The following is a 21621-nucleotide window of genomic DNA, read 5'->3' on the forward strand; positions in this document are numbered from 1 at the left end:
ACATATGTATTATCGAAATTGCTGTTATGGTTATTATTGATTTTATTGTTTTACAAAGTGCTCTATCTAATAATTTGAAGCATATTTATTTTATTAGGGGCAATAAGTTTTCTTGTAAAAATTATGCTATGTTGTTTATATATACATACACATATAATAAGCCCATTAACATTTAGTCATCAGTCATTACTAAGTCTCCAAAATATTAAGGCCTATTTACTTTAAATATTTTGTGAATGCTTCTTAGTAGGGGGAGCGAGCTGGTTCTGGGGCACAGTAAACAATCATACAGGTGGGTGTGGCACTCCAACAGGTAGGCGTGGCACCATGTGTCCGGGTGGGCATGGCAGCAGGTGGGCGTGGCACCACATGGCTGGGTGGGGCATGGCCAGGAGCCACGTGGAGGGAATCTCAGGTGGTTGTTGACGTCACGTGGAGTTTCATCTGCTCGGGCAACGGCATCTTGATTCTAATTGTAGAAGCTAAGGAACGCAAGTGTCGCATGACAAAATTATTTTTTAAATTACAAAAATGCAAGGTATCGCGGTGGCGGGGATTAGATCCGTCAACCTTTGGATTGGTAGTCAGTAATGCAAACCACACGGCTACGAGGACAGTTGGAAATACAAATTTAAGATGTATATATGCTGATATTTTTTTTTTGTTTTGTAGAAGATTTAAAAAAAAGTATCTAGGCCACAATGTTATTTTTTTTACAGCACTAGGTGGGAAATTTAAACATGCCGCATCGGCTGCTAGGCGGCCGCCATGTTAATTTTTTTATAGTACTAGGCGGCAAATTTAAACAAGCCACATCGGCTGCTAGTCGGCACCATGTTTATTTTTTTTAAATTACTAGGCAGGAAATTTAAAAAAACCACATCAGCTGCTAGGTGGCCGCCATATTTATTTTTTATAGTACTAGGAGGGAGATTCAAACAAGTCGCATCGGGTGCTAGTCGGCCGCCATTTAAATTTTTTTAAAGTACTAGGCGGGAAATTTAAACAAGCCGCATTGGCTGCTAGGCGGCCTCCATGTTTATTTTTTTAAAGTACTAGGCGGGAAATTTTAAATATAGTGTCTGCTGCTAGGCGGCCGGCATCTTTTTTTCGTCAACATTGAAAAATAATTAGGCCACTATAAAGTATCCAAAACAGCCAATTTTGAAAATAAATTAATTTTATATATGACAATCGATTGCTGTAAGCCGCCATTTTGTAGCACAGCATAACAGGCCACCATATTGTAGCAGAGCTTACCAGGCCACCATATTTTTTCCTATTATAGTGATTGGTTTTCAATTATGAATATAAAAAAAATATTTTGTCAGACACTACTCTATGACTATAGTAGTAGGCGCCAAAATCAAAACACACACTAGAGGGCAGCCATGTTTATTTTTATAGTACTAGGTGCCAAATTCAAAACACACACTAGAGGGCAGCCATGATTATTTTTATAGAACTAGACCGGTATTGTCATATTATGATTAATTTGTTATGTAGATGGTGTGCCATCTTGGATACCACTATAAAGCTATAGGCATTACCTATGCTTACAGCAATACTTATGTGTTTATAAAATACTTTAGGTATATGTAGTACTAGTCGGCGAATTCAAACACCGTTTTTTAAGTGTTAAAGACATATGTTCTCTTTCTATTATTTTTCCAGTTATTAAATATACAGTGGCAATTACTAAAAAGAGTAACATTATTTTTAATATATCACCCATTTTATTAGAAGTATTCTTATTATGTCACACACAGTTGTCATTATACATAACTAAAATAATATTTTTAAAGGATAGTCTTGTGCATATACAGAGAGTATTCTCTCTTATAGTCATAATTTTAAATTTTTATATTGCCAATGCTGTGTATGTTATCCACGCGAGCTCTCGCTGTGTCGCGAGCCTTGCAGACACGTGGCGATGGTGGCCCCTCCTGTTTTAATAATAACCCAGACGGCCTCTCGTGTAGGGACCACCAGCCAGCAGCGCTTGGAGCCCGTTAGCAAAGCCTTCAATTAATATTATTTAGATTTACCTCAAGTTAAAATACTTTATCCATTCTTAAAATATTACGTGTACCTTTATACAAATGTAATTTCTCTCAAGTTAAAATATTTATTCACCCATTTAAATATTGTGTGTATATGCATTATTTTAGTTAATTATAAAATAGTATTTCAATTTTAAAATAAAATATTATGTATAACAAATTTTTTTTTTACTCCAGTTAAGTGTCAGGAATTTGTATGTGTGTTATTAACAGAGTTACCTGTTCCTGCCATTTGATTATTACCAGGCAAAAGTAACTTGTAATAATATTTTCTTCTTTTGCGATAGTCTCGTTTACATAACATTTATTTTAAAAATAACAAAAATAATGTATGTTTATTTCTCACATCAGTTTTAATATCTCTTAGGAGTAGAGCATTGCTAAAAATTAGTTTAAGTATTATGTTGGTTTTCCAGACAAACATAACTTACACCAGATTTGGATCATCAAATAATGTAGTCAACACATCGATATAATTTAAAAAAAAAGATATTCATATTGTACAAAAATTAACCCCACCCCGCTGGGCGTCCATTGCCATCAGCAGGGCCACAACCTTGCCGCTAGGCAGAGCCGGCACCTTCGCTCAGTGCCGCGGATAGCAGAGAGCTGTACAGTCTTTCAATTAATATTATTTAGAAGTAAACATTTATCTCAAGTTAAATATTTATTCCCCCATTTAAATATTAAGTGTGCCTGTATATACTTTTTGGTATACAATTGTAATTTCTCCCAACTTAAAATATTTATTTCCCCCATTTAAATATTATGTGTGTCTTCCAGACAAAAGTAACATCCTACATATTACAACAGTCAAAGAGTTTTAAAAACTTTTAATCAGACATGTATTCCCAATCACAGAAGGGGAGGCAGGCTAGAAATACAACGCAGGCGACACCAGCCCGCCAACACAACCACGTAGCTCTTTACACTTATTAAAAATTACTTGTGCCTGTATATTATTTGCTATACAAAAGTAATTTCTCGCAAGTTAAAATATTTATTATCACATTTAAATATTACATGTGTCTTCCAGATAAAAGTAACATAGAAGTGTACTTTGATAAGACGTTTGCCGAGAAATCTGTTTACAATGCCGTGCCATGTGCTATTTTACATAAGAGTCACGGAACTCGCCTAAGTGTGGAACACATTAAAAAAAAAGTACAACACAGTGATACATGAAGTTAATAATCGCCGAATGTATGAGATCAGTGTGTTCATTCTATATATAAACCTACAATATGGCCGTTAAAAAAAAAGCACTATTATAACGCCCTTCGTGACCCAAAATTAGATTATTTTAATTTAATAAAAAAAATCCTAGGAAACAGCTGAGCAAAAATATAAAGAAAAGGACAAGTATTACCAGTGGTGGCATGAGGTGGTGAACAATACAATTTGATACTCCCTGCACACAAGCAACTTGGGAGCTAGAGGATCGTTTAAATAGATATGGGTAAATAAGAAATAAATAAATCACTATATAAGTAGATTGGTATATAGGTTTCCTGATTTATTTAAAAATAATTAAATTAAATCTGTTTGCCATTTGTTTTGGATTCTTTAAGTTTCACAATGAAGGGTATTAACAAGATATAAAAGTTATTAAAAGGGTGCCGGCCCGATATTATTAAAACAAGTCATACTATTCTTTTAACAACAGATCAATCACAGAAACAAAAATTGAAGTATCCTTCCTGACGTATTATAGCATGTTAGATTTGTCCACTCGTTACAATTTCACATATTCTTATTTGTTAAGTTCCTTAAGCCACTGCTCGCTGGTATTCATTAAGATAAGTTCGTTCGTTGGTTGTAGGGAGAAGTTATATTTTTAAATATCACCCAGGGCTTCAAAGTTGGACATCTGGCTCGAAGCTCGAGTTCCTGGACAACATGATGGGTACAATTTCGGCGCCCAAATGTTGGACCTTGTCTGAAACACAAGTCAAATTCAGACGAATTAGACCTGCTTCCAGACAGTCAAACACAGTTGGCGCGAAAAGGCCAACAAACGGGAATTTGGGGAGGAAAAGAGACCGAAGTACTCACCAAACAGGGTGTAGCTCCTGGACTCACGAATGGTCTCGCGCAGAACTAAAAAAGGCGCGGACCGAGAACAGCACGGAGTATGCGGATGAAAACAATAATTTAGAAGAAAAAAAAATACAAAAGTTTAAACTAAGACATAACTTGTTGCCTAATGACAACGACTGACTGGCTACTGCTACATTTTTAACTGGGATCACATCCCTTAACACTGCTGACTACATTCCTTATTCGAAAGAGTTTGACGTTGCCACGAATAAGCCTCTCAACAGAGGGTACGCCGAGATGACGCGGTAAGTAGCCAAAGTCTTAGTGTCGCAATGGCGGACAATGCTCCTAATTAAAGCGGGTGCTCGGCCCTAGGGAAAAGAGGGGGAAGGTTCGGCTCTGGACCAAGAACTTCCAGAGGTGACCGAGGTGGGCGTAACAACAAAACATCAGTTGATGCGCCGAAGGACGACCACCACGCTCTCTACAGGCGGGCACAGAAAGCTACATACAATCGACTTTTACTGGACGCGAGTGGAAAGCATAGGGCCTTATGGTGCATCCGGTGCTGCTCTCTGGAGGAAAGAAGGAGGTTAGCAATGTCGCCACCAGGTGTCGCGGGCGTTAGTTCCACTCGCTGGCGACATGTGCAGAAGTCACTGTTTCTGCCACTAGATGTCGTGGGTGGTCTATATCTGCTCATATTTGTTCTGTGGCAAATTGTCCTTGAAGTAGGCCACTGCCTGGCGAGTTCACGTCAGGGCAATGATCCTGGGCTAAATTCTGAGAAACAAAGGGGGTGGGGGAACTCAAGGGTGAGGGTGGACAGAAAATGCAACGAGGCTGGAAAGAGAGTCCTAATGTAACACTCGGTCGTGCCAAGACTCACTGGTCTCAAAGAAATAGAGCTTGCAAGCCAGAAGCTGCTCTATGCAAATTTATTCAAGTAGGGAATTAATATTACAAACCCCTGACATGACGGCAAGCGGGAGAAATGTCATCCTGCCTGCTAACGTCTTCATTAGACTAGCAAAAGAACAGATTGGTCCCTGAGAAAAGGGGCCTCGGGCCACTGCCGCAAAGTTTAACTAAGTAGAGTACACCAGCCAAACAAAGTGTAAATCACCCTTTTGTAGCCAATAAAAGTGAAAAATAAAATTTCGAAAAATAATTTCAAATTATAATAAAAATTAAAAATACGTGCCGAAGTTCCTAATTTCCGGCAAACTATGCTTTAATACCAAAAATTACATGTTAATGTCATTTGCAAGCTGTAAAAGGTCACGCAAGTGATTGTAATCATAAATACCTGGCGTGTTGTTTTTACGCTATCAGTAAACACCTAGTAATCATCCGGGAAAGGAATTTGAGACAGAATGCAATAGATCTATCGTAAAATTTATAGGGATAGTCCTGATGTGATGTTTATGACAAGCAACTGAAATAACGAACAGGGTGAGTTAGAACGAGTTTTTAAGGGGACAGTCTACTAAGAGAAGTACACATGAGTAAGGAAAAATGACAAGTGACACAGTGGTTGGTAAATAAAGAATGTCCATAAATTAATGCCCAGTTTCAGAGGTATATTACAACAGTTTAGTTAAGACTATTTTCAACAAATAATACATCAAATTCAAGGTAAACAGTACATAGATTTTCTTTAAAATGTACAATATGTGCACATTAAGTAATACAGCACACATAAAACCTAAAGTCCAATTCTTCCTATACTTTGATTAACACATCCGTTGTAATGGAAGCAATAGCCTCGTCAATTCTGTGTATAAACTCTGGCAAATCATTAGGTCGCGGAGGAACGTAAATAGGATATTTTATAAAGCCCCAAAGGAAAAAGAATCGGTTGGCGTTATATTTGGTGAATGTGGAGGCCAGCAAAAAAGAGCTCTGTCGTCTCGACCATTACGACCAATCCAACGATCAGGGACTTCGAGGGTCGACCGGACTTCGAAGTTCAACCACTTTCGTACAGTTTTATACTGAAATAGGGATTTCTCCCCTTTTGGGGGCCTCCACGGGCGTATATACGGATACGCCGTATACGCGAAACAGGAGAGGTATTAATGTGGCTGTACACTCTCGGTCGAGTGCTTTCGCTAAGTCTCACCGAGACATCTCGGCCTCTCGCACTCCCAGCGAGTGCGACCCTGTATACTATCATCCGAGTGCTCTCGCTGAGTCTCGTCTTCTTGCATTCATAGACTTTTTTCTTAAAACACATCCATAAGGTCGAATGTGAACCACATAGGTTTATAAACTTCCCCTGATACTGCGCCAGATTTTAGAGAATTATTCACTCTCCTTTAATGTCCTCGATAAGTCACCATGAGTGAATACTTTTTCTTTTTTCATTTCAGGAACAGAAATTCCTACTTGCTCACTGATGCGAACCCATGTATCATATAATTTATTTTTTTCCTTATGGAATCTGTGGCTAGGATCCCATAATACGAGTTCCGATGATAGATTTCAAGGAAATTTAATTTCGCCTTTTTGACCACGACTTTATCACTGGGTATAACAGAACACAAAAACAAATCACTAAACAAAGACGGGAGCACGACTAGGAATGGAGAGTGTACTGAGGAGCTCTCGGTCACCTCGCGAGACCCTTTGACTCAGGCTCCAAAAACCGACTCGGGTCGGAGAGGGTGCGAGGGCGAGGCGAGAGAGGGTGATACAGGACGAGACAGGTCGAGACAGTCGAGACAGGACGAGACAGGACGAGTGCTACCATGTTCTACCGCTCTACCTTGCCCCTTAGTTTAGGTAAGCCTTTGGTGAAAGGTGAGCAGAGGAAGCCCAAGGAACATGTGCTCAACAATGTGCCATCCTACAAGGGAAAGTTTAAGCTTAAAGGGGGCCGACAGAATGCTGCCTAAGAACAATAGCTGCTTAATTATGTATATATGTATATATATATTAATGTCAAACAAAATTTTGTGCTGTAAGAATTCTAAGTTTTAAAAAGGTATGAATAAAAAAAAAATAATTGGACCTTTTTCAGAGGGCAGCCATATTACACTTTACTTTCGTTATTTTATAGTATGTATAAATTACAAAACAAAATACAGTAATAAATATAAACTCTTAACACATGTGACATGAGTATTAGTAAATCTCGTAATTGATCATAATTTTATCTCTGGGACCCCAACTAGTTTAAATCAAGAAAAGAATTAATTATTAAACAAGACAATTAAACATTTATGTTATGTCCGGATTTGATTTTTGGCAGGTTAATGGATCAAAAAAGAAATGGAATTGTCCGAAGAATGCATGCTGCATGCGGAGAACACGAGAGTAAATCATATCTGGTGCACATCCTGAGGCAGTAGGAGAGAAGAGGGAAATCCACTCCTAGTAGATAATCAAGTATTCATTTTAGACATGGCTCGGTCAGACCAAACGCCCACCGACCTTCAGGCGGTTAGATACACTTGAATTACTTCATAATTTTGTGATAGAGGAGAAGCTACAACTAGAAAATGTTCATTATGGCTGCCAAGACATGAAGAAGAATGCAGAGAAAGAAAATTTCTCGTAATTTAGAGGTGACCAAAGAGTCACCACTGTATAGAACAGTGCAAACAAAAGTTGTGTTCCTAATACCTATGGCATAATGCCTTACAAAGAAATACATTAAATAATTACCTTTTGATATTTCGTTAGTTCATACAATATTGTAAGTTCAGAAATACATCACAAATTTCAGATATTATAAAGCAAAAGATTACAAACAATCCACCATAACAATTATACAGGATGTCCATAAAGTCTTTCCCTCATCACAAACATTAATAACATGAAAACTACAAATGCTAGCAAACTGCGGTTTGGACGCACCTTTTGTTTAACTCATAAAGTTTATTTGCCAGACTAGACTAGACAACTTCTACATGTGCACCGTTGGTGGCCCGCAGAACATCAAGGCGATATTCGATTTGTTACCACATTTTCTTCAACATTTCGTCTGAAACAGAAGCGACTGCCTCTGTTATCCATTGAACCAGTGTTCTAACATCAGGCACACGTGTTGCATACACTTTATCTTTGACAAATCCCCAAAGAAAAAAGTCAAAGGGCGTACATCGGGTGATCTCGGTGGCCAGGATGTTGGTCCATCACATCCAATCCAACGGTCTGGGAATTTTTCATTAAGGAATTCATGGACATTCAGTCCCCAATGTGGTGGTTCACCATCCTGTTGGAACACAACCCATTGCTGAAACTCTTGTAGCTGAGGTGCTGCATAGAGATCCAACATGTCTAGGTAGATGTGCGCTGTTATTGAGCTCTCTGCAAAAAAAACGGCCCAATGACTTTGTTACGCAGAAGGGCGCACCAAACATTGACTTTTGGGCTATCCCTCTCATGTTCCACAATTGAATAAGGATGTTTGGACCCCCATATACGCATGTTATGCCTATTCACTGTACCAGACGTATAAAATTTTGCTTCATAGGAGAAACACACACGCTGTAGATATGCATTATCATCGTCAATACGATGCATAATTTCTGTCGCAAATTCAGCTCGACGTTTGTGGTCATTTCGTTGAAAGGCTTGAACAATTTGAACTTTGTACGCATACAAATGAAGTCTTTTGTGTAATATTTTGTGCACTGTTGAACGTGGAATACCAAGTTGGAAAGCCTGACGTGTCGATTTGGAGGGGCTTCGTTGGAATGCTTCTTGAACAGCGTGGACAGTGTCATCTGTTACAGGACGACCTGTTCGCGAATGGTGGCCCACACTACCAGTCTCTTTAAATGTCTCATACCAAGCTTTTATGCTCTTGTGAACATTTTGTCTACCGTAACTAATATATTAGTAAATATAAATTATAAAAAAAATGAAGCAGCTCTTCGGTTTGCCTTTAAAAACAAAAACACAATATGATATTGAGTATATACCCAGCAAATGCTGAATAGTGGCACACACTCCACCCCTCAAAGCACGCCATAGCTGGAAGGTGGCAAGCGTGCCCTCAACACAAAAAACTACACATAAAATTCCAACATATACACAAACCACAATAATACTAACAAGTTACCTAGAATTACTGAAATAACAATTATAAAATTAACATTATTCCACAGTGGAAGAGGAGGCTAAAGGGATAAGAACAGTACCTGCAGGTATAGGAGGTGAAGGACGGGTAGAAGGGGTTCTCAGGGACCACAACTTCCACCAAAGGAACAGACCAAAAACTAGGATACCAAAGTAAGTGAAGAATGATAAAGATACGGCAACAAGATTGAACTGAGAGGGTGATTTGATATGTTGGCGTGGACGCAAAGGTTTTACTACATCATGGAAAGGAGCACCATTAGGTTGAGATATTAACAAGTTATCGATATCTTGAATAATAGAAGTATTAAGAGACAGATTAGCAATTTTTGAGGTCATTAGGTGGATATAGTTAAAATTAACCTTTGGGAGGTGTATGGTGGGTAAAGATAAGTTTGACATAAGGGTTAAACTTACAGAACCGAATGTCTTAAAGAAAGGACCAACAATATCACAATGGGTGGTATTGCTAATAATTACAATACCACTTAACGAGATTGTGTATGGAGCAAAATTTTCTGCAGTGGATCGGCATAGGAAGGTGATGTCAATAGAATAGTTGCTGGTAAAAATCCACAGTGAATTAGTTTTCTGAACAAAAGGGAGATGTAGAGAAATTACAGATGTGTCACAAAACTCAAAGTAGGGTTTCCCCAGGAAAAGATTGCATTTGCAGTTGTTGATATGAGAATAAAAGAATGGGAAAACAGCGGGACACAGGGTGATGCCGTGTTTCCTACAACCTATCAATTGACTGGATGTAATAGGTGCAATAAGTTTTCTATCTGGGCTGACTAACAATATATTGTGAACCTTTAATAACAGATACTAATTTAATTTAGGGAATAAGAAGGGGAAAGCAAAAAAATTATTTAAATCAAAGTTGCTATCCTTATTGGCCAAGGGTACATTAGCAATCACATTAAGAGAATAATTTAATATTACTGATTGAACAGTACTAAGGCCATAATATATGTATAGATTTTCAGAAGAAACTGGAGTTATCATGTGCAAAGGTAAAGATATCAAGTGTTGAACATTACTTAACAAATTAATAAAGAAATTAGGCTGTAATAAGGTAGAACTTAATTTTCCATGTACACTACTCTCTATAGCTTGTCTCAAATCAGAGAGTTCCAAACGTGCACTAGAGAGAGCTTCACTTATCCGAAACAAGAGTGTGTTCAAATCCACTCGCCAACTCACTAACACAATTTTGTCCCAAATTTCATGTAGAGAGGTATTCAATAGCTTATAGAAGGCATTATGACATGTTTAGCAAGATTTGTTATTAGTATAGTATTGTTAAGCACTCTGTCTTCTAAATTTTTTACAATGATCATATGATTTAAGACACTAGCCGAAATTGCATCCTGACTTTCTGAGACATGTCTTAAGCGTTGTTCCAAACCGGCAAGATCTTCACTGTCTAGAGTTCCAAATACCATTTTCAGAATTTTTCCACCAAAATCAAATAAACCACGTTTTATTCTTCGTGAGTGTTTATGTGGTAAAAGAGAAGTTATAGTTAAAGTTTCCGACTTGTAAGCCATAAAGTTTTCATGGAGTTGCTATACTGCAAAGCCGAAGTTCTGATTCCAAGTAGCATTTTCCTTCTGTTGAATTTTATTAACTGAGATCACACCACTCAAAGTATCTTCTAAAAGTTTGCACTCACTTTCCAGATTCAATAGATCAAAACTTAAGACCAGAGTGTAGAAATTGTCCGAAAAAAGTAGGCCTTTTCAAAAAGGACTCCCGAATTGAGAGGTGTTACCATGATGTTGCCGTAAACCCAGGAGAAGACCCCAACAAGAAGAAACCACGTTCCGAGCATGATGTGGACAAGGAACTGGAGCAAGATGTTAGAAAACACAGGTCCACTAAAACATACAAAATTCAAACAAAACCAGAGGTAAATAATAAGTGTTAAAAAAATTTCTAACCCTAAACCATTAAGATCCTACTACGAAATAATAAAAGTATTACATTATTAAATGGAGCTAAGCAATGAAATCAATCTAGTTTCCAAAATTTTCTCAAAAATATAAAGAAACACAAACAAGTAAATAAACATAAAATCATGAGCTCCAACATGTTGCAACAGACTTAATATTACTACCATGGATTTTTGCAGATATGTATAAGACTTGTTGACAGAACACATCATAAAGTGAGAATGTAACATAATAAGGTACATTATAATTTCATATATTAGACGTCATAGATTGTATTTCATAGGCCTATGAAAATCATAAATAGTGTTAAGAATTGCTCAGGACTCCAAGACTAGGATTAGTGGGTGATCAGGCCTCGATCAACTAAGCCAAAGACCGAAGAAACTCAAAAGCCAACAGTTGTCTCAGGGTTGCCGAGGACTCAAACTGAAGGCGGAGATCAATATTTCTTTAAGTGAGAAATGTGAGCTCTTGTAACATTAGCTCCAGTATCAGGGTTAGCCAGGCTAGCCGTGACAGGTGTCAGAAAACGTACTTGATAAGGCCCTGACTAGCGAAAAAATAATTTGGCCATTCTTTTGTCGACTGCTTTGCTGGCAGGGTGTGCTTTGCACAAGACAAGGTCACCTCGTCTAAAATGATTGTCAATCCGATTTTTGTTGTATTTTACTCTACTTCTATGATGAGATTTTTTTTAGATTTTAAAAAGCAGCTGCCCAAACTTCTTTTACGTTTTTAGAATCATCTGGCAGAAGATCATTTAGACACCAAAGATTTGACAAAGGATTGTTTGGAGTGAAGATAAATATCAAATTGTATGGTGTAGATTTGTGAGATTCATGTCGAGCATAATTAAAAGCCATTTGGAGCCAAACTAAATTCTTGTCCCAACTACACTGGTCTTGCGCATGGAAAGCGATTAACGCTGATAGGAGATTATTGTTGAACCTTTCTGCATGCGAAGGCGGGGGATAGTACGAAGACAAAGTTATGTGCTGAATACCAAGGTTGAAACACATATTTTTCAACAATTTAGAAGTAAACTGCGATCCATTGTCAGAAACGATGGATGAGGGAATCCCAAAATTTTGAAAATGTTTTTGTTGAAGAGCTTGACTTGTGGAATGCGCACAGCTTTTCTCAATGGAATAAGCCACACAAATTTGGAAAATGCATCAATACAAACTAGTAACATGTTGTGTCCTGATTTACTCCATGATAATGGGCCTACAAAGTCTATGAACAACTATTGCATTGGTTTTTCTGCTACTTCTGATGACAGAAAACCGAGTTGAGTATGCTGTGCGGGTTTACTAAGGGCACACAAATAACACTGTTTTACTTTCTCAGAAATTTCGCTATGCATACCTTTCCAAACGAAATGTTTCGGATGGCTTCTATCGTTTTGTAGATACTAAGGTGTGCACCTATAGGTTAAGAATGGAAATACTCGAAGACAAGGGATTTCAAAACTTTAGGTAATACAATTCCTTTTTTGTTATTTCAAATTCTTGGATACAAACCACCTTTAGACAAGAAATAGGGTTTCTCAGGAATGCCTGCTTTCAGGTTCTGGATAATTTGATGCAATTCATCGTCTGTTTCCTGATGTGATTGTATAGTTTTAAATGCCAAGGGAAAGTCAGATACAACATTACAAGTGGTGTTACCTGAAGAATTTTTAGAGTGGGTATTATCAAACATGCGAGAGAGAGTGTCTGCAATGACATTTTGAGCACCTATAATGCGCTTAACCTTAAATTTTAGCGATGAAATCCTCATCACCCAACAACCTATCTTTCCCAGCTGCCGAGGGTGGGCCAAAAACCAGGATAAAGCCTGATTGTCTTTTTCCAGTAAGAATTCTGAGTGTTCCAAATAGGATCCAAATTTATCAATGCCAAACACAACTGCCAAACATTCAAGTTCATATATACTAGCTTTCTTTTCTTGTTGAGTAAGGGTTATAGATACAAAGGCGATAGGATGTCGTTCACCATCAAATTCCTGAATTAAAACTGCTCCAATAGCTGAACCAGGTGCATCAGTCTGCAATATGATTGTTTCGGAAAAGTCAGCCATACGAAGAACTGGAGGACTAAATATATCCTTTTTTAATGTGTTAAAGGCCTTTTTTTGCTCTTCTCCCTATTTAAACTTAACATTCTTCTTGCGTAAGTAATTTAGAGGAACTGCTTTTTCGGCCAAATTGGGGATAAATTTACCAAAGAACTGAATCATGCCAAAAAAAAAAAAAACGAGCTACACCTTTAATGTCTCGTGGGGTAGGGAATTTCCTAATGGCTTTAGTACACTCAGGATCAATATGAATGCCTTGCGAAGAAATTTTGTGTCCTAAAAATGAAATTTCCTGAACAGCGAACTTGACTTTCTGTGGATTCACAGTTAAACCAGATTTTTCCAAGCGGTAGAAAACTTCCTTCAAATGTTTCACATGTTCATCAAAACTTTCAGAGTAGACTTCTAAATCATCCAAATAATTGTAGACGAATCTAAACTTTAAAACATGAAAAATTTGATCCAATAATCTGGTAAGTACTTGTGCACCAGTGGCCAATCCAAAAGGCACACATGTAAATTGATATAAATTCCAAGGAACTCATAAGCTAGTGATGGGTTTTGACTTCCTTTTCAAGGATATCTGATGATATGCTGAGTTTAGATCAATTGTCGTAAAGAATTTGGCTTTTGAAAACCAGTGGAAGGATGAATATAAATCGGGCAATGGGAGGGATTCAATTTCAATATTTTGGTTTACACGACGAAAATCCACAACCATTCGTTGTTTTCCATTATGTTTGGGGACCAAAAATGCCGAACTGGCATACTGCTATGTCGACTGCTCTATAACACCTTTATCCAATAACTGTTGTACTTCATTTCATAACAGACTCATCTGAGGTGGTGCTAAACTATATGGTTGACTCTTAACATAACCATTATCGTGCAGTTTAATTTCGAACTTCAAAAGATTAGTGAGTCCTAATTCAGAAGTTAAACTTTAGGGAATTGATTACACAAAGTTTCAATAGCATGGTGCTGATCACCTACTAAATGACCCAAACGATCACATGCATTATTATAATTTTTGTCCATGCTGATTTCCGCGATATTATTTTGACAGTGATCATTTCCTGCACAATTCACCTTAAGAGAGGGTTGAGATTTAAAGAGTATGCATTTTTCTTGCATGTCCAACATGAGTCCAGACTTGGTCATGAAATCAGCACCCAGAATGAAATCTTAACCTAAGCCTTTCGATACTAAACATGTAAAATGTGCTATCTTCAACTTGATTGTTGCACAACATTCAATAGGCAAGACATCAATGGATGCGGTGTAACATTTAAAATCACCTTTCCTTATTGATTTTACAAGATGTGCGTTCTTTAGTTTATCAAATAACTCATACGAAATGATAGAACGTGTGGATCCTAAATCTACCAAAGTTTGTACATCAAATGTACCAAAAGAAACATTAATACGTGAGATATGTACTGAATGTAATCCCATTAAATTAGGTGAACTAACATTACAAATTTGGTTCTGGAATGTGACGATAAGAAGTATTGACCCCAAAATTCTTTTGAAAACAAAGTGCGGCATTAATTTGCTTAAATATGTGAGCATTGTACATAGAATTACTTGTTGAAGGAGGTTGGCAGGGTAAGCCGCTCACTTTGCATCCCTGCTCTGAGCGTTTTTATGTTGCAGAACTCTGCAATCCTTGATAACATGGTTGGTTTGTTTACAGAATTTACAAAATTGGCCCTGCTGTACACTGCTTTGGTTTGTTGGCTGGCCTGATGGTGGCTGCCCCCAAAATTTATTTTGAGCATAATTATGTTTGTTTTGTGTTATATTACATGTTTTAGAAATAGGTCGATGTTGTCTGTAACCTACAGGTTGAGATAATTGAATATTTCTATGGTGATCTGCAAACCTAACATTTTGTGAATGAATGCACATACTGTCTAGCTCTGTGAAAGAGGTCGGTCTGTTTGAGAATACTAGCCTGGATCTCCCTTCGGGAGATAGGCCATCCAGGATGGTATTTACCACCTCTAGTTCAGTTACCCGCAAACGAAAAATAACTGCGGCTTCCTTTACCTCATTTACAAAAACTGACAGATTCTCACCCGGCTTCTGTACTCGATTAAAATAATCCAACTGTAATTGGGCAAGTAATCTGGAAGGTATAAAAAAATTGAGGATATTCTCATGATGACTATAAAATGATAACTGTTGGTTAAGAGCATGTTGTGTGCTTTCAGCCAAATGTTCAAATGTAAAGGGTAAATCACCTCTAACAACTGAGACTCATGTATAGTGTTGCTCTGCCGCAATCTAACAATAAATTTCAAAAATTCTAGAAGTATCGGTACATGCAAACCATCAGTATTGCGAAATTCCTTGAGCATTTTCTCAAGAGGATGCGTGAATTTGCCAAACACATTAGGCAGAGAAAAGGTTGACTGTGGTGCTGCTACTTGTGGCATACTTGCTGATGTGCTAAAAACAACACGGGGATTTACATTTGTAGTTTGTGCCAAAGTGTGTGTTGCATTGGTTAGGTTATATATGGGAACACAGCATTGCAACTCAGGGACAGTGTCAAGAATTACCTTAGAAGGATCTGGAATGGGTGCAGGATTTGGAGATTGGGCATAGGATGTTGGCAACGAAAGTGCCGCAAACTGATCACAAACTTGGGGCATGGATGAGGCAGGTGTTATACCGTGCGTAAGCGAGAACTAAGTCACAAAACTATGAATTATCTCAAACAACTTCTTTATCTCGGTAGATATATTCTGTAATGTGGCCTCCTGAACCTCTGACAACATAGTGGAATGTACTGCTAATAAACATTGGACACATCTGTTCAAATGGTGCAAACGGTTTTTACACCTGGGCAATGTACTGTGAATAATAACATCATCAACAAGATTAGAAATCATCTCTTGTAAAACAAGAACTTTGCTCGCACATAAATTGTATTCATCATTAGGGTTTAGACGTTTAATGTTATCATTGACTACCACGACATTATTATGTACGGCCGTGCGCAGCATTTTGCGCAACATGGCCACCGTGGCTCATCTTTAACTAAAAACTCGGGTACAATAACACTAGACATATTTACTTACGACTAGAGAAAATAAATTAACAAAACTCCCAGATGCTTGCCACCCACACAGCCATGCACAAATTCAGCAGTGGCACATGCAAGACCAAATCTACGCATGCGCACAAAGGATTACAAGACGACACATTGGAACCACCAGCTCTGCTACCACTTTCTACCACTCTACCTTGCCCCTTAGTTTAGGTAAGCCTTTGGTGAAAGGTGAGCAGAGGAAGCCCAAGGAACATGTGCTCAACAATGTGCCATCCTACAAGGGAATGTTTAAGCTTAAAGGGGGCCGACAGAATGCTGCCTAAGAACAATAGCTGCTTAATTATGTATATATGTATATATATATTAATGTCAAACAAAATTTTGTGCTGTAAGAATTCTAAGTTTTAAAAAGGTATGAATAAATAAAAAAAAATAATTGGACCTTTTTCAGAGGGCAGCCATATTACACTTTACTTTCGTTATTTTATAAATATGTATAAATTACAAAACAAAATTACAGTAATAAATATAAACTCTTAACACATGTGACATGAGTATTAGTAAATCTCGTAATTGGATCATAATTTTATCTCTGGGACCCCAACTAGTTTAAATCAAGAAAAGAATTAATTATTATACAAGACAATTAAACATTTATGTTATGTCCGGATTTGATTTTTGGCAGGTTAATGGATCAAAAAAGAAATGGAATTGTACGAAGAATGCATGCTGCATGCGGAGAACACAAGAGTAAATCTTATCTGGTGCACATCCTGAGGCCGTAGGAGAGAGGAGGGAAATCCACTCCAAGTAGATATTTCAGACACGGCTCGGTCACACCAGAACGCCCACCACCCTTCAGGCGGTTAGATGCACTTGAATTACTTCATAATTTTGTGATAGAGCAGAAGCTACAACTAGAAAATGTTCATTATGGCTGCCAAGACATGAAGAAGAAGGCAGAGAAATGAAATTTCTCGGAATTTAGAGGTGACCAAAGAGTCACCACTTTATAAAACAGTACAAAACAAAAGTTTTGTTCCTACATACCTATGGCATAATGCCTTACAAAGAAATACATTAAATAATTACCTTTTGATATTTCGTTAGTTCATACAATATTGTAAGTTCAGAAATACATCACAAATTTCAGATATGATAAAGCAAAAGATTACAAACAAGCCACCGTAATAGTTATATTATTTTTTCTACCGTAACAAATATATTAGTAAATATAAATAATATAAAAAGTCATGCAGCTCTTCAGTTTGTCTTTAAAAACAAAAACACAATATGATATTGAGCATAACCCAGAAAATACTGAATAGTGGCACAATGTACACTCTCGCCCTCGCCCTGCCTTGACCTGTCTCACCGAGAGTGTACACCGACTTGAATTACAGATCACTCTTAACAAATTGCAGACACATAAAAGGCTTTACGCTCAAGAGTCGCCATTTTGCGTAGGTGGTGCTGCAAGCGAGAAAATTACAAAGCAGTACTCGCGCATGCGCTTATCTAAAACTGATTGAGTTCCTTTTTACATGCTTTATATTAGCTTCACCTGTATGTTTGTCTGTCCGTCTGTAACTTTGTCTGTCCGTCTGTAACTCTTTCGACTAAGAGTGAGTGACTCATCACTGTAAAATGTCCCACCCATTTCATTACGTTCGTTAGCCGAGCGGTCTAAGGCGCGCGACTTCTGTGACGTCAGCTTACGGTTTCAGCGAACGTGGGTTCCACTCCCGGCCACGCCGAAAAAAAAATGTTTTTTTTTTTTTCCCCCGGTAAATTCTAATATTATATCCATACATCTAACTGCAAATGATTCGTAGAGACTTTACCATTTCTTTGTGACGTTGCAACTCCAAATAGTTATCTCAGATGGTAATAGGTAGTGTCGGTAACTCATTTCCCTATGATAATTATACATAAATATAGTTTAAAAAACTAAAAAAACATGCTTTTAAAGAATATCAAACTAAAAAGTTAAAAATAAATATAGTTTAAAAAACTAAAAAACATGCTTTTAAAGAATATCAAACTAAAAAGTTAAAAATAAATATTGTTTAAAAAACTAAAGAAACATGCTTTTAAAGATTATCAAACTAAAAAGTAAAAAATAATTTTAAAATTAAATTTATGACAATAGTATATAAGCAATACTAGTATAAATGAGAAAAAAGCATGGGGCGCTTAATATACAAAAAATATGGCACAAAGCGCCTCAAGCTTTTTTCTCATTTATACTAGTATTGCTTATATACTATTGTCATAAATTTAATTTTAAAATTATTTTTTACTTTTTAGTTTGATAATCTTTAAAAGCATGTTTCTTTAGTTTTTTAAACTATATTTATTAATTGTGACCTTGAATCAAAACTCTACAACGCTAACAGTTGATACTATTAAAATTTATAAAATGAGACATTCTTTTATGGACACTATGTACATTGCGGTGTGGCTTTCAAGCTCAAAGATTTGAACAGTCTTGCCGTCGTGTATACTGTACAACTTAGCCTCTTTGAGTAGTAGCACTTACATTTAATTTTATGGTGTATAAATAAAGTTAAGAGTGTTTTTAAGTTCGTATGATTTTTTTTTTTACTTTGGTACAGTAATTTTTTAACCATTTTTATTAATTTCTGTTTTAGCAGATATATATATTTATATATACAGTAATCCAATGAGCAGCTACGCCTAGCTACCCACTTCTCCTTTCACCGCTTTTTTCCATTGACCTGAAAATTCTCTGATTATCTCGAGGGTTAACACTGAAAATCCATAGGGGGTGAGGTGCTGATGAAAATTATTATAAAAAACAAATATACATGTTTTACAGTGAACGGTTATGGGCTCACCAGTTAGCGAGAGTCCCGCATGCATGACTTTGTCCATAGGAGGATGATTATAAAGTCGACCTGCACACTTTCACTACGCGCATCATAACCCTTGAGACGTATACGTGACGATGCGGGTTGAAGCGCGCATCATTAAAACAGAATACAGAAAAATCGAGTAGATTAAAAGTTAAAAGTTACTGTTTTTTTTAGTTAGGCTATACTTATTTATGCGCGTCATGAAAAAATGATGAGAGTAAAATTTTAAGTTGCGCGTGCATCACTGTAACACAAAATGAACAGGTTGAAGCTGTGCGCGCACCATGTGACGATATTTTCACAGGAAGATGGCAGACCCACGAGTATGAACACAAACCCACATTAGGGGACATACCAAACGTATTGGTGTGCCAAATGAAACTTTATGATAGTGAAATTACCATGGAATTTATTTTGGTAAACTAAAATAGTCATAGTAAAGAGTAAATTAAAAGGTTTAAAAAAACCACATTATTTTGGTATTACATCAAATATAATACAAAATTCCTTGTAATCTTCTGTAAGAGCAGTGGTTATACTGCGCGGTCAATATGCTGAAGGGCCGTGGTTCATAACTCGAAGGTAGGTATTTTTTTTTAAGTTATACTTCTTTAACCGCGTTATGAAAAAATGATGAGAGTGAAATTTAAGATGCGCGCGCATCACTGTAACACAAAATTAGCAGGTTGAAGCTGCCCGCTAAACCGCTCATTAAGTCTCAAAAAAAGCTACCGACTAAATAGAAATAGAACCTCTATTAGTCGCGCATGTTGGCACGCTCGTCGCCTCCGATCACTGTTTTCATATCTATACTAATATTATAAAGCTGAAGAGTTTGTTTGTTTGAACGCGCTAATCTCAGGAACCACTGGTCCGATTTGAAAAATTCTTTCACTGTTGGATAGGAAATTTATCGAGGAAGGCTATAGGCTATATTATATTATCAATAACAGGGATCCTTACTAAAAGTCTAATTTAGAATCAAATGCGTTGGAGGGGGTTAGATACAACATGCAGTACACGTACGAAGTGTGTGTTGACAATGCTGCAGGCGCTAGAAGTTTATTTCCTATTGCCTATTAACATTGTTGCCACGCACTAGATGCCTTATCATTCTTAATTTTCCCATACAAGTAAAAAACACCCGTATGATATTAACAACGAAGCAATCAGTACCCTCATAAGAGTTCAATTAGTATTTAAATACTTTTTATCACTTTAAATCGCAAACCTAAACTATTGTTTTTTTCCCTCTCACTGTATTTAATTTGTTTTTTTTTCTTTTACTAGAATTATTTTTATTATTTTTAATTAATTTTCATTTTTCGGAGCATGAATAATTTTCCTCTCCCGTTACAATTCTGACAAGGACTTGTATATATAAATAAGCGAAATATCACTCACTGACTCACTCATCACGAGATCTCTAAAACTATACACCCGATTGACTTGAAATTTAGCATAGTTACTCATTTAGTGATGTAGACGCTCACTAAGAACGAATTCTGCGGAAATCAGATCCCAAGGGGAGTTTCGGGGGCGTAATATATTAAAATTTCCAGTTTTTGGTTAGAAATCACCATGGCAACGGCTGTTGCTTTGTTGATGCTTCAATCGTCTCTATGGCAACGACTAGTTCATTGTTAGTGCAGTCGTCATCACCGCTGAAATTTTGCGGGTACTTTAAATATCAAAAATTGCCCTTTTTTCAAGTATATATATTTTACAGACTTGAAACTTCACAGTATTGTTCCTTATGTTACGCAGGATGACATTTTCCGAAAATTAGATAACATGGGTGGTTAAAACCAGGCAACAGTGGGTACTTTGTCTGCATGAGAACAGGATTTTGCATTGTTCATGCCTTCTGCGTCTCCATGGCAACGGGCATCGCCCGGCAGTGGCGTACCCACAAGGAGGGGCATGTATAATGAGCGGCGCAAGAGTGATCTGCTTGTAGACTGCCGTAGCGAAGTACGGGTACATCAGTTGTACGTTGCGTGCACGAATCGGGAAACCATCGGTGCTATTCATTTTCTCTCCGGTACATTACAAAGCATTGTAATAAATTTTCACTGAATTTTTTTATTTACCATTACTGTAAATGGGAGATGTGCCTTAATTTTTTTCCATTAGTATAGCCATGCGAAGCCGGGTCGGGCAGCTAGTTTATAATATTTATCCACATGTTTCTAGTTTCTACATTCACAACACGTGTTTTAGTTTCATACAAGTGCTAATTATACATGTGCTAATAAATTATATTCAGTAGTGATTTAAATTGATTATTTTGTTTAATATTATTTACTATTCGTAAATATTAGTATAAAAAATTGTGCCTTTATACGTTTTTCAAGTGCTCCAATATAATTGAGAGTAGGTATATGAAGTATGTATGAGGACAGGGGCTGGGGGCTGGGGATTCGGGGATTATGTCACTTCCTTCGACC

Source organism: Bacillus rossius, chromosome 1, assembly GCF_032445375.1.
Source record: "Bacillus rossius redtenbacheri isolate Brsri chromosome 1, Brsri_v3, whole genome shotgun sequence".
Classification (NCBI taxonomy): Eukaryota; Metazoa; Arthropoda; class Insecta; order Phasmatodea; family Bacillidae; genus Bacillus; species Bacillus rossius.